Source organism: Pogoniulus pusillus, chromosome 12 (genome assembly GCF_015220805.1).
Source record: "Pogoniulus pusillus isolate bPogPus1 chromosome 12, bPogPus1.pri, whole genome shotgun sequence".
Classification (NCBI taxonomy): domain Eukaryota; kingdom Metazoa; phylum Chordata; class Aves; order Piciformes; family Lybiidae; genus Pogoniulus; species Pogoniulus pusillus.
Genome location: NC_087275.1, coordinates 16,282,215 through 16,297,836, shown reverse-complemented (window position 1 = coordinate 16,297,836; position 15,622 = coordinate 16,282,215).

The following is a 15,622-nucleotide window of genomic DNA, read 5'->3' as shown; positions in this document are numbered from 1 at the left end:
AAGTCTCTCTGGCTATCAGTGCAACATGGCAAATTCTTGTGACTTAATATTTATCATTTTGTGAGATGTAGGATAAAGGATCCATGCAGAGTTTTAAGTTGACTATTGCTGCACTCACATGCCACACTGAAAATAGTTAAACATTTTAGGAAAGTCTTGGAATTACAAAAATAATTTTTGACTTCACCATTTAAAAAACTTTTTTTTTTTTTTTTCCTGGAAAAGTTAATTAAGAGGCTTACAAACACACCAGAGGTCTTCTTGGAGCTGTGTTTCAGTCAGAGAATGGTATGCAGTGAGTACAGTTTTCAGGTACAAAATGATGCCTCAATTCCTATCCTAAAAAGAAAAAAATCTGACGTGTTTCTAAAATTAAAATGCATTTATTTTCCTTTGTCAGGATAATCTTTAACTGAGTAAACAAAACCACAGAAGGAAAATACAGAGAAATCCTAGGCAAGGCATCAAGAAAAAGCATTGTGATGGGCCAGCTTTAGGTCTGCAACTTAAAAGGCAATTTCTTTAGATCTTCTGCATTCAGGGGATTGTGGATCTATTTACCGAGGGATCAGTGGTGGGCATTTGTGAATCAGTATGAATTGAAGCCTGAAGCAGCATTGCTTCATTGCTGGTATGGGTGTCTATAGAAACAGATGTAAAAAAGAAGGGGGGAAAAAAAGGCTAATATAGTATGATGTTCAAAGACTACCCAGTAAGAGGTGTTCTCATTTGGCCCTGACCTTTTCTGAAAACCTGGGCTTAAATGAGACAGGGAAGCTTGAGATGTGACTGTACAACTGGAGTCTGCTGTAGGAATTACTTCTTAATCCCAAGTGCACAAAATGAATCACTGAAATTGCTTATATTTTTATGTGTAAATAGAAGCTATCTGATTTTTCAAGGTACAGAGGAGAACTTCTGTAAAATTTCATTTTACTTCAGGGCATCTGGCAATCAAGACACTGTTTGAGAACACAGCACAGTTTGTTCTTAGCTACTGTGTTCTAAGCTACCACATCAACTGGGTGTATAGTTTAACAGCATCACCCTTCTCTGCAGATCATATCCTGACAGTTACTGGTTTCCTCCCTAATTGTCATCTAAGAAGTGTAGGAGTTTGTTTTGGCAAAACGAGCCAGCATAATTAGTATTTAGAATTTGTTTGCACTTCTCTACTGCAAAAGACAAGAAGTAAAAACTTGTGAGAAAGCCCAAGCACCAGTTCTAAAATCCCTTACAATTTTGTCTTGCTGTATTTCTGCTCCAAGCAGATCGCCTGTACTTTTTGACCCAGTCTTGGAAAAAGATCCGCTCTGCCAGAGAAGGATTTGTCCTGTCTTAAGGCAAAGGCTTGAGGTGGCCAATGCTCTTCCACTGACTGTTGAGGACAGCTGCAGCCAGTGTAGATCCTGAGCCTTCAAAAGGCTCAAGTAAGGTGGTATGTCTGCATCTGCAGATTGCCAGCCTCTACGAAGATCAGTGGCTCAAAACAGTTTCTTTCCCTGGGACCTTCACTTACTTTTGCATACAGGGACCCGCTGGCTTTCAACTTTCTCAGTGAGTTTTATCAGAGGTTTGAATTATGTTTGAGGGATTTCAGAAGGTTTCTGGTCCAGTCCCTGCCCCAAGCAGGGCCAGATCTGGGATCAGACTGGGCTGCTCAGGGCTTTACTTATCTAGGTTTTGAAAACTGAGGATGCACCCTGCACAACCTCCCTGTTTAGTAGCTTGACTCAGCAAAAGATGAACAAGTACTGGAGTGGTGGGGAATGTATGAGGTTTGTAGTCAGCATCTGGAAGCTGTCTGTAATAGGGAGCAGAGGCTTGGAAAAAGGAGCCTGAAGGAAAAAAATTGTATTACAGGATATGCACTCAGGGGAAGTTTATTCCCACGACAGCAATTGCTTCACTACTGCTTCAATGTTTGTTTTGTGGGACAATTACCTTGTTTTCTGATCTGCAGGGTCTCCATAGAGAATAACGGACCAGAATCCGGGGAAAACCCTGAGCCCAGGCACAGAGGGGTGCTGGTGGAAAGCAATCCGTCCCCATGGATGGAGGTGTCATTGTGGGATCATTATGCAGTGGTCTCAGCTTCAGTGCATTCAGCATGGATCTCAAAGTCTGACACCTTGTTGCAGCTGAGTATCAGATGGCTGAGTTTATCAACGTTTAAATCAGGTTTTAATATCATCAGAATATACTCCCTTGTGTTAACAGAAGTAGCTGATAAATAGCCTATTTTCTTACAATATTTTCTTACAACATCTGACAATGTGTTCTCAAAAAGAACAGCTGCCTTCTCACGGTCACAGTGTATCTGGAAATGTCTTACCAAACGCTACAGGAAAACTCTTTCACAATTACTGACACTCAAGTGCCATGCACATTAAAACTCGTGAATTTTGCCCGGGTTTTCCTCCTGGCATTATTTACTGTTATGATTTATCTGGATTTCTCTTTGACATGATTTATTAGTGCAATTTATCCACTTTATTGTAACGTACTGTCTGCTCTTTCAAGACCACCGTGCCTCAGGGTAGGGAACTGTTTTGCAGTGTGTGGACAGCCTGCATATTTAGGAGGTCCGTGGAAAACAGGAACTTCCCAGTTACGCTGCTCTTTCTGTTTTGTATTTGCCCAGAACAAAATGCACAGCAGTGCCAGTTTATGCATAAACACTGAAGATGTCAAAAACATAGTAGATCAATTTGTCCACTCTCTCTCACAGCCTCATCCCTCCGGAATACCCTTTTCTTCCTGCTTTGTCCTGTCTAGTCCTAGCAAGTGACGGGACTTCTGCTGTGGGATTTACGCTGTAGATTAATGAGCTGCAAAGCTTCACATATGTTTAAATCATTGTACTTGCTCCCCCCCTCCCCGTTTATATCTCCGTTGTCAATAAGGCAGTGGAGAGACTAGCGGCAGTTCATTTATCAAGCCGCCCTACAGACAAGATGCGGCTCGATTTAGCGTTTGACACGGTAATAGACATGAAAGCTTTAGCACCTGATGTTAGCACAAGGTGCCTTTCCTCTCGAAACATCTGGTCCCCCGATAAATTGTTACACTCGCAACCGTTGGCCGCACTGGCGCTGGGTAGATCGCGGGCGAGCCCTGCCCAGGGCGTGCTGCTGCCGGTCTGTTCTCCGGTTGTTGCGGCGCACCGGCCGTATGATGACAATTAGAAGCAGTTAGCGCGCAGATGAGGCTCACGAGTGGCAGGTGGCGAGGATGGGGCTCAATTAACTAACATGCACAAAATCCTTTGCTAATGAGGCTGGGCCACCCCAGATGAGTAGGAAAGCATGTGTCACTGACAGCAACAGAGGATTTGAAACTGAGAGGCAGAGAAACTGGTCAACAGGTATCATCAGTGAAAGAATAAGCCTTTCCAGCTCGCTACGGTCGGATTAAGAGCTGGGTTTAAGTTTGCAGGCTGTCAGCGAAGGAGGTTGCTGTTTGCCAGAGTGCTGGGTAGAACTTCATTTCCTCTGTCTCTAAATTGGTAGCCATTTTTTCCTCTTCCCTGTGTCCTCTTTATTAATCTGCTTTTTAGCGAGAGCCATGGCAGCAATTACAGCACAGCATAAAGGTACACATTATCCCTCTGTATTGCCAAAATACTGGTATGAAAGGCAATGGAAGTCCAAAAAGTAATTGGTTTGCTTGCTTTCAAATGAGATAATTTTAAAACAGTGCATGGACTGTTTTTGGGATGCCTTAAGCCTCTTGCTGTTTTACAAGGTAGAATAGAATCATAGAATCAACCAGGTTGGAAGAGACCTCCAAGATCATCCAGGCCAACCTAGCACCCAGCCCTATCCAGTCAACTAGACCATGGCACTAAGTGCCTCATCCAGTCTTTTCTTGAACACCTCCAGGGACAGTGCTTCCACCACCTCCCTGGGCAGCCCATTCCAATGGGAAATCACTACCAATGTATTTTTTTCTTTCTATGTTAGGAAGCAGGTCATAGTTATACAAGAGAGTTGTAGATAACTCCATGAAGGATTTTTAGTTTTAGCAGGTCAAGTTGGCTTTTTTCTTTGTATGGAAACTTACTGTAGAAGCTGTCACTGTGACCATGATACCTCTTTTAATCCAAGTCTGCAAGCCTGCTTCTTTGAATAGCATTCATTTTAAAACGGCTTGCAAGGGGATTTATAGCTGTGAATATTTTTTCGTGTGTTTTGTACAGTATCTAAAATTCTGCAATATGGAGTTTTCTGCTCTTTTTTCCCCCTCAGAAATGTTGTTGAATAGAGGCTTTTTTTCTTTTTAACCTGAGCAGTGTATAATAACTTGCTTTAAAAATATGTCTGTAACTTGAAGAAACCTGAAAACACACAGATCTTCAGATGTAGTGTGATGGACTGATCAGAAGTTCCAAGAAGCCATAGTACTCCATGCCCAGAAGCAATAAGACAAAGCCCAGACTGTGAATGCCCCTGGAGTCCTCCACATTGGAGTTTGTATCTGTTTCTCTTACTATAAGTTTTTAAATGACACAGTGTGATGAGTCCTGATAAACTGTTCTGAGGAAATCTCACTTTCCTCAGAAGATCTGTCATGATTTCCACTACATTTTACACTGCACATTGGTATGTTGGTACAGTTTATACCAGTTTTATTTGATGACAAAGCATCCCTTGTATCAGACAATAAATATCCCATAGGTTTCTGCAGTGCATCGTGTCCAGCTCTAGGAGACAGCTGTGATTATTGTAATCCCATTGGAAATACCAGCTTTGTAAAGGTCTGTAAATTGCTTTAAAAAATTAGGCAGACTTTGTTTCTGAATTCCATGCCTCAAGCCTCCACAAAGATACTTCATGCTGTTGAGCTGTGAAGAGCTAAACAGCTTCTTCAATCACTCTCCTGACAAGTGCCATGTGTTTATTAGTATTATTAATAATAATATTTATTGGGAGATAATGATTAAAGCTTGTCTGTCCCTGGGTCAATGGCTGTTACTCTTTACATGGCAGCCATTAAATTATCTTGCATGGTGAGCTGGCTGAAACTGAATGTTTCCCCGGGACTTTAGGGGAATTCTGCACTCTAGAGTATTTTTTGTCTCAAAAGCCCTTAAGCACTTTTGTTTGTGTGAAGATTTCAGAGATGTTAAACTTAGTGTCCCAGGTAGGCTTCAAAGTAACCAACTTTTACACTTGTAAATGGAAGCGGGGAAGCAGCCTGATCAGAACTACTTTTTATCCTTCCATTCCTAGAATTGTGTTTGCTGTTTCTGTGAAATTTAAAGCATCTGCTTTGTGGGACCCATTTCTCATAGGGTGGCACTCACTATGGAGTTGTTTGTAAATGTGTGCCCACTGAAAACAAAATGCCTGACACCTGAGGACCCTCCTGAGCATTAAATAGTGTACAGATAGGCAGTTCCTTTGTAAATGTTAACTTACTGTAAGGGCATGAGAGAGAAATACTTCCAATAATTTTACATTTTGGAAAAAAGGTGATGTGCTGATTTTTCCAACACACCTGTAGGACCTCTTGAAAAACGACAGTCAGAGACCTCATTTTGTTTTATCTGGAAAATGAAGTTATATTAAATGATCTTGAAATAAAACCCTTGCTTAAAGAGTTCCTACACTTTAGATAATGCCAGGATAAGGTAATATATTTGAACGTAACTTCTGGAGAAAATGTTACTTCTTGATTGATATGTCCTGTGTCACCTTTCACTCAAGACCAAAGAGAGTATTTTGGTTCAAAGTAAAATTAAGACAAAAAGGTAATTATGGGAAAGTACTGCAGGATTGGCACTGCTGATGGCTGCTTTCGAGAAATAGAGGGAAGGACTCTGAAAGGGAAAACTACCCCATGGAAACTTCATCACATCTTCATACCTGGCATGGCAGCTACCTACTGTGTAGGGCCCTGCATAACAAGGACAGTGATGGAAAGCTTTTGTCTGGTTTTGAACAAATCTTGCTTAGCTGGCAGAAAAAGGACTGTTTCTTATGGATGGCTAGTGGAGCCAGGGAAAGATATCAGAGGGGAAAAAAAGGCTTGAACAAACAAATGAATACCTAAACCCCCAAATGAACAACAGCTACAATATGAACAAAGCAGATTCCAGAAGAAGTGGGATGAACAGGTGTCAAACAAGGAAAAAAATGGGGGGAAAAAAACCCTCTTAAAGATGCCACTTGAGTAGCAGTGCTGGGCTGTTGCAGGAGAATGGGACCATTGACTTGGTATTGAAGGTGACTAGTGGCTGCTCCACTGAAAGCTGCTTAGAATAAAAGCTGCTGTGCAAAGGAGAGCTCAGGACATGCAGTACCAAGTAATCCAATCCCTCTCCTGAAGGGAAAGAGACTGGAGGGAGATGACCCACTAGATGACATCCTTTGCTAGGCACAGTTGGTGCAGGAAGAGGTAATGCCATGTCCCAGTTCTACTGTAAATGAGCCTTCTCCAAGAAAGTGCATAAGAAAGAGCAGGCAATTGCAATGTATCACAATAACACACAGTAACATACACTGAAGTGCCTATGCATGTGCTTAATTTCGTCCCAAGCAGTTCCGAGTTTGCAAATCACCCCCACAAGTGTTTAGCCATACACTTTCCATTTGCACAAACAAATTGGTGTCTGCATCCCATAGACTGCTTTGCAATTCCCAAGCCTTTGATATCCTACAGTACAACCCAGTGGAATAGAAGAAGAATAGTTGAAAGTCATAGTCCTGACTGTTGGATAGGATCTGCTCCTATTTTAACACCCTATGCTTGACCTATAGAACCTTTTTTTGGAGGTCAGCATCTTCTTTACAGCATGTATTTAATGTCCTTGGTGGGTGGCATATGTGCAGTGGGCCATGAGAAATGTTCATAGTGTTGAGATCAAAATAACTTCCCAGGCTAGAAGAAATATAATTCTCATTTATAACCTAACTGTCAAGATTATTAACACATTCCTCTTTACACTTGCATAGATTTTATTTCTATTCTTCCTCCAAAGGATCCTGTTACATAAAGCATTAAACACAGCAAGGCCACACACAATTTAAGGAGAAAAGTGGGGGCTTGGTTAAAATCACTTTTGGAAGAGAAAACTTAGCTGTTTTTCCTGTAGAGCTATTAGCACCTGAACAGCTTATGGGGTGTTTTAGGAAAGAAGAAAGGGGGGAGACAAATGTGTCTTTCCAGTATGATGGGGGAAAAACCTAACAAACTAGTGTTAGGATCCCCTAATGGATAATTATCCATCAGATTATACAAATCAGAATCTTGTAGGTGCTAAAGAGTGCTGCTATGTTTTAAGAATTAGGTGCTCACTGTGCCTAAGTACTTAAAAATATATTGGCTGTGTTGGATCTATGCTGATTTACAGAAGGTCTGGGCAAGAAGTTAGAAGGCTTGGAAGTTATTTGGTGGAAAGAGAAAACCAGTGATTGGGAGGAGGTGTGTATTATAGTGAAGAATTTGAATAAACAGCTGTGTGCAAGGGCTGTATGAAATAAATGAGGCAAAGGGGAATCCAGAAGCTCTTCGGAGGTGGGGAAGACAGTTCGGAGACCTTGAAGTTATTTTTTTTTTTGTCATGAGGACATGGATGTGAGATTTTCATTTTGCAGTATAACCTCATCAAAAACATCCTGGGTGATGCACTGGGAACTCAGGCTTTCCATGCTCAGTGCCATTCTACATATGCAGTGGGCACTGACCTTCCTCATGGAAAACTTTCTTTCTGTAAAAGGTATAGAGATGTACAGAACAGATGAAAACAGTGAAAAATGACTATTCAACCATCCTTTCCCCACTGCTGCCTTTGCTTTAGAGAGACAAATATCACCTTGTGAAAACTCTCATGGTAAAAAGCCTTTGCTTTTTGAAACTTTGATTGTAGGTGAGTGGAAAAAGAGCTATGTGAGTGGACTCATAGCACACACTGGGAAGAAAAAAAGAGGGGGGGAAGAGAAAGAGTAAAATTTGTGGTTATTTCTGTGCAATGAAAAATCAACTCACAGAAAGTTTAGACTCAACTGCACTTGCCTGCAAACGAGCTGTCAAATTATCTTGGTAGGAAGCTGCACCGAAGTATTGTCCTTAATTGCTCTGATAATGCTCAGTTTTGACAGCTGCAATACCTGGTTCAACATGGCTCCTAACAAAAAAGTCAACCATTAAGTATGTTTTCTTAAACAGTGACTGATAAGTTGTTATCTTTCAGCATCTCCAGCTAATTAGACATCACGAGTCAGAGTTAATTTGGTGGAAAACATTTCTCGACTTAATGACATTTATGGGCAATTAGGCACGGTGCAGAAAGGAATACACATTTACATTTCAGCCTATTTCCAGTGCTTAACAAGAACCCACCTCTTTCTCCACTGGAGATTTCTCATTCTCTGAGGAATACCTTCGAGGCAGACACCACAGGTCCTCTTGTTTTTCTGGAAACCAGCAATTGCTTGCATGAAACAAGCTAACAGATAGTAATGAGGCACACACAGAGATAAAATTAATCGTAATAAAAGCATTTAAGATGTTTAGGCTCCTGTCTTCTCATGGCCAGAATTGTACAACCACGGTAGCAGTATATTGACAGTCTCTAAGAAACATTTGTAGTCTTAAAGCCTTCACTTGAAGTTTGACAGACGACTTGGACCTGTCCTATACTTACTGAAGGAGAAGACAGAATGTAGTTTGTTTCTTTCTAGTTGCTGCTGGCTGAGGAAGCCAGGAAGGAAAATGCATTGTAGTCTTTGCTAGATACAGATGGGCACAGACACCCATGTGCCCTCATCTTGCCCTCAGACAAGGACATAGCAGAATTTGGGAGACACTGCTCAGATGATACTTCTTGGCATGGACAGGGGGCTGCTTTCTGCCTCCATCACTCAGTGGAAACCACTTTGTGAGACTCTTGCCTGCTTCTGATTTTCACCAAAACTTGAAAAAATGTTGAATCCTCTTCTAGTGCCAGGGTCACTTTTAGCTCATACTGGCCAGTGGCTCCAAAGGCCTCCAAAGATCCTGGTTATGACATCCTTTCACCTCAGTTCAGGCTAAACTGCAAATGAATGGTAGGCTGAGCATGTAAAGACATCCTTGAGTTCTGCACTGCCTCCATGCGTTGGTTGCTCTGGACCCAGCCCTGATAGCCACAACTATAGAGCAAAGCATTCCATTTTAATTCCAGAGCAAGAAGCATCTCCAAAGCCAGATGGAAGGCCACCAACACAAAAAGTTTGGCAAAAGAGTGTGATAAAGTCAGTGTGGGCAGGTACAGGTGAAAGCACAGTCTTATGAGCATTCCTGGTGATTTCAGGTAAATAACACCTGCAGGGAACAAACTGAGGTCATCTGGGATCTTGCAACATTGGAATGATCTGGGCACATTTTTTCTGCACCTAGACTCCTGCTTTAAAACCACATTGTTTTTAAAGTGTGTATAGACTGAACGAGAAAAAATATGCTACGTGCCATCTACAAATGATGCAGCTGTCTAATCTGATGTTGCTGAAAAATGAATTGATTTTAAACATACAACGGCAAGAAAATGTCATACCAGGTTTTTATATTGTTATATTTAGATAGGATATGTCTTTCTTTACGCTTTATACATTTTTTTCCCCCCATGAATCAATTTGCACCAAGTCTATGCAGAATGATGTTCATCAAAATGATCTTCTGCAAGTGAGATGAGGGACTTCTGTAAGTCTGCAGGTATGTAGTCCTGGCAGAGGAGGTGCAGCTCTCATCCTAGAACAGCGGCATCAATCTGCGTTTAGCCCTGGAAGCAGGGAATCCACCTCAGAGGTAAGGGTGCATCTATCTGCCAGCACGACCCCCTTCTCTTCCCTTCGGCCGCAGCTCCAGGCCGGGACCGGCTGCCGAGTGGCCGCCAGGCGGCGCTGCGGCGCGGGAGAGAGCACAAGCAGTGCTGGCGCTCCCCGGCGCTGCGCGAAGGGGCGGAAAGGGGGCGAGAGGATGCTCACACCCTCCCGCCGCAGCCCCTAGCTCATCAGTAACACGCCCTGGCTTTCACAGTTGTTATCCAAAGCAGGGTGCTCGGAGTTGCAGCAGGAAGGTCCCCATGACATATAGGGGCCGTCTCAGCCCTCCTGAGCTGCACCGGGGAAGCACGCTGCGGTAACTGGGTCTGCTTCTCAAGAACAACGGTTTCCAAAGCACACTGCGCCGTGGTGTGGACACCACCTTTGGAACCCACAGCTAGAGATCCAATCAGTTCACTGTGGCTTGCTCCTTTGTGTACTTCCAAACCACAGAGCCAACAAGGCATCAATCTGGATAACACAGGACTTCCCAAATATTGCTCAGAGCTGCAGTGTTGCGTCTCTGCCTATTCCTCCTCCCAGCACATCTCAAACTCTCCTCGAGCCTCCCTATTTGTCAGCTTTTTCTCTTAAACTGTTCCCTGCATTGTATTCCCCTCCACTCCCACCCATGTTGCTTGTTCTGTGGGCATTGTTCAGGATGTACAAGTAAGACACCAAATCTGGGTGCTGGGTAGCTGGTGTCTTCCTGCAAAGGAAGACCTTCATTAAGCAAAACAGGGCTGGACTGAGCTCTCTAGCAGCTATGGACACTCCAGCCAACTTTTCCTGCAATCTTGCTCCCACATGTTTCAGAAGCCTATTTGATGGTACCATTGCTGAGAGAGGAGCCACACAGAGAAAAAGGTTTCATGCACCCTCTTTTCTACCCCAGTTGGTCAACTTGGAGTCTAAGAGAATAAACACAGCACTTTATAACTTGAGTATGAAACACAAAACTTGTTGCTTAATGATAACCTTTCCATACCCTGTTCAGGAGGGAAGAGAAAGCACTTTACTACAAGGGTCAGCTTAACATGTTGCAGCACAAGCAAGAAATGTTGTTATGCAGGCAAAACATAACCAGTAATGGGTAAAATCTCCGGTAAGGGATGGATGTTCACAAACAGGCATCAAATTTTGGCTTGCTGCATGACCCTGGGTAAGGCACTGAATGCCATAGTCTTTCTGGCTCTTTTTCTATCTGTAGAATGGAAACAAGGATTCACAGAGTTGGTGCAAGCACAAATTCTGTTTGTTTTGGAGAGCACCTGTGTACTCCTGTAACAGGGGTCAGATAACCCCACAGGTATATTACATATTTCTGAGATACACATGCTTTTGGCTGTACACAGACACCAAGGCAAGCAGACTTGTTGTCCAAATTTGGGTAGCTGAGAAAGGACCTGTATGCCAGGCACAACAGCTGCATCTTCAGCTTGATGTTGGGAGGGCACAGAAAGTGTTGTGGGAAAGCTCCAGCTGCTGTGACAGCGAGTGCTGGGAGAGCAAACTGGACAAAGGGAAGGTAGGATTTCTTCCTGGGGGTAGCTCTGATTTGTGACTGGCAATGAAAAAGTTAACACTCATAGGGTTATTCATGAATTCCTCTTTTTAAAAACATGTCCCATTAAAATGCAGATTTAGTCTTCCATTTGCAAAGAACATAGTTATTTCAAATTCTGTATGGGAATCCTTTTTGTATTTGTATCTTTTGGGTAGAAAGTCCAGCTGCCTCTTGTGAGATTGCACATATCTCTTCAGATGTCAACAAATCATTGAAAAGTGTCAGAAAGGGGGAAATGAAAGATAATTATTCCAACCATGGAGAGCTACTTTGAAAGTGAATAGAATCTGTCAGATAGTCTTTTGAGAACAGCAGTTGGCTGCTTGTATTGGATATATTAAATGGACATATCTAGAGGCAAGTAATGCTGTTTTAGATTCGGATCAGTTTAAGCTGGAGGATTTTTCTGATCGAGGTGGCTGAAATCACCAGAAATTAGAGGGGGAAATGAGTTGGGAAAGTGTTATATAGAGTTACAGTGACACATCAAAAGGAATAAAAAGCTCTGTAAATAAAATGCATGCTCTTTCAGCTAAAGAAAGAGAAGCTTTACAGATTTCTCTGTTATATTTAGAAACTGTAGTGGGATTAAGGAGAAGGAGGATTTGACTGAAGTGGATATAAATAACTTGGTGGCAGTGTAAAGAGGCATATTCCTGAAGGAAACTTCTCACAAGGAGGTTGAAGAAATGAGTGGTGTATCTGACTAGCACAGCGTTTTTGACATTTTGCTTAGACCAATATTCTTACTCTTGTGAGCAACCTGATGATGCTGGCCCCAGATGCTGCAAAACTTGTCCCTGTGAGTATCTCTCTGGACATCCACTGGGATGTCCCACACCCCATGTCTGCATGAAGACCAGAAATATATCTCCTTTTCCCCTGAAGAAGTTGAATATTTGGTATTTCATCCTGGACAAAGTATGCAGCAAAAGGCTTTCTGAAGGTGCCATACCTGCTTGCTACTCTATCTCCCAGGAAAGATGGAGATACTTTTACTGTATTGCTCCAGTAATGGCAAGCACCTCACAGGCATTCTGGACTATCAGCGAGTGCACTGGTGTAGGCTGGTGAATGAGAGGCCACCTACATGAGTTCTGTGATTTAACTGCATCAGTACACCTTTGTACAGTGCAAATACTGTAGGTAAAAAAGACTTGGAGCAAACAAAAGGTGTGGAAACAGGTACTGAGAGCAAAGGAGAAATACAGGCAGGTGGGAAGCTCCAGACAATATCTTTCAAGCTTATTTCTTTCAAATGTTGTTGGTTTGGGTTTTTTTCTTCCCTGCTCCCTTTTCACTGGGCTGTCTACCTCCTGCTTTTCCTTACTGTGCCAGCCTGTGCTAGGTTGTATATAAATGGCAGGAAAATCGACAGCAGCACTGTGTTACCTGTGCTTTTGTAGTATTCAGTCCTCTGGAGAGGAAGGCAGAGTGTGAAGCAAGAATGTCTGCCCTGGGCTAGGAATGGCTGGTATTCCTGTGTGATGCTTTTCCACTTCAGTCATTCATTCTCTCATGTGGAACAGAGATGTTTCACCCATGTCTGCCAGTTCTGGCACATTGTAACTGCAGCACACACTTCAGCTCCCTATCACAAAATGGATGCTCTCTGTCTCAGCCTCTGTTTCTACCCTCCTACAGCTTCAGCTCTTGCCTGATGACAGAATCAGCGCACCTGGAAGCCCATCCCATGTGCAAGTACTTTATCATTAGCACAATGACTCCTGTTGACTACAGCATATTTTAAAATCCCTCATCACAAGCCTCTGCCATAATTGTTTGGAGATCTGGATGCTCCAGACCACCTAATGGAAAATTATAACTGAAGTTTTCAACAAACCAAAGTTTTTTTACAAGCCTTGATCACAAATCACAAAACTAGACCTCATGAAAATGTTTTCTTTAGCCTTTTTACAATTCAACTGAATTTCCTAACTTGTCCAGCAAGAGCAAACTGTAAGTGTATGACTGCATCCAATGTAATCTAATCCTGATCAGCACATCCCCTCCCAAAAAAGCACACATTAAAGGACATTTTTGCAACAACTGAGCCATTTGCAGATGTGTCCAGGCAAAAAATTGATAACCTAGTCTCAGCTCCTCCAAAAGCCAGGAAAGACTGATGATGGGAACTGCCTTCATGTCAGTGTGGATGCTAAGGGCAGCCCTCGGAGAACACAAATACTCTGATATCTTTTGAGTGCAAGTAGACTGATAGTTTTCATTCAGGTCTCTCTTTGTTACTACTTTCCTTTTTCTGATCCTCACAGGTGAAAATGAGGTAGCTTTCAGGTTTGAATGCATGCTATCACGTTCACGTATACCAGGTGTAGGGTTTGCAATAGGGATTTGTTGGCTTAGTTAGTCACCTGCTTTCCATGTGGTCATGTTATTAGCAAAGGAACTTTGCAAATGAGCAGAAATAGACTCAAGGCTCCTCGATATTTCCTTTGTCTTCACCTTCCCCTTATGTGCAAAAAATATGGGAGACTAGAGGGCCACTTTCTTGACATGCAGGGAAAACAAAAAAAGTTTATGTACAAGGGAGCAGAAAAGTTCAAGTAGTGATGTGTAAAGTACCTACAGCATGCATTATTTCTCTGTTTGCTGCATTTTTCCCATAGGTTGAGTTCTCTGGGACCCTGCCAAGGAGCCTTTGCATTAGCGCCTGCCCACTTCAAGCCCTGCAGCAACCCGCATGGCTGATTCCAGCCTCTCTCTGCTGGAGAACTGCCTACACAAAAATGGGAGCAACTTGGCTATGGTTTTAGTTAAATTTCTGCTGTGCTGACAAGAAGCACTTTCTCAAAGTTGTAGTGACATCTTCAAATACACCTTTTAAGGAAAGAGGCAAGTTAGGAGAGACTTAACTAGGCTTGCTAGTAGAATGATCCCTGTCTCCACCCTCTGCAGGCTGGGGCCAGATGTCTGGAGCCATGCAGTGTCTCCACTAACCTCCCCTTTGATTGCTTCCCAGAAGAGCACAGGAAGCAGTGACATCCATGGAGAGCTTCCTCCCACCTGCCTGGAGAACCTGTTGTGGAGTGAAGTGCAGCTTTTCTCTTTGGCAATCAAGGGAGCTGCGGAGGGCTGGGACACCCAACACCTACACACCTCCAGTCAGGTGTGATGAATCCCACTGCTTCTATTCATAACACTGAGCAGCTGGATTTGTAGTTGGCAGAGGCAGCTCCATCCCAACTGCACATTATTAAAAAGAAAAAGATGACTGTTGCCCTTCTCCTTTACCTGCTTTGTTTGTATGCAGATAGCACATCAATAGCTGGTTACAGCAGTCCACAGTGCACATCTTCCCCCGCCTCAAGCAGGAGGACTGCTGCTGGCTTTCTGTGGCTGAAAGCTCATGGCAGTGAGGACTGGGAAGGAAAAGGCACCTGTGCTTTTAAAATTTATGTTCTGTCTTACTCTATTACATTGTCTAAAAGCATATTTGAACTTCAGTGAAAAAATAATTATCTGATATTCCCTTTCAGTTATCTCACTATTACACTACCAAAGTCAATGTTTAAACCAGCATACAGTAGCAGAAGGAAAAGCAGGTCTTGAATCAACTCAGTGTTACAATTCAAATGGATTAAAATGAGAAAGAGAGAAAAGGAAGAGCAAAAATAAAAGAAGCTCCAAAGAAACAACAACAACAAAACAAAAGTTGTCTTTGGGGAGCTATATACTTTCTCCAGGGAGTTTTCCTACTAGATAATCTTCGAGATGGTGAAGCAAGGTATTTAAATCTCTGTTTCAATACAGGAAAAGGAAGAAAAGAGCCAGCAAAATTAAAAGATGCCTTTTTTTTTCCTGACAAGACAATATATCTCTTACTTAAAAAAAAAAAAAAGAACTTGCTATATCCTACTGTTAATTATACCTTCAGCAAATGGTCTTTTAAATTCAAATTGTTTTCTGCTGAGAAGCCAGCCCTTGCCCTTGAATAATCAGCTTTCAACCTGATAATGTTGGGGGGTTGTTCATATATACATATACACACACACACACACACACACACACACATGTATACACACACATATATAAAGTTATTACATTTGGGGTATATTTGAATGTTTGCTTTTTAGTGGGAACTCTGTCCTTGCCCGTGCAGTTCAACAGACTCAATGCTAAGAAAGCATCAATGAGAGCTCCCTGCTGGTCCTAGATCAGTGGCACTGGCACTGTGCCTCACAATCAAAGCTTCTGCAGTATTTTTCAGGATACTTTTATGGGCCTCAAG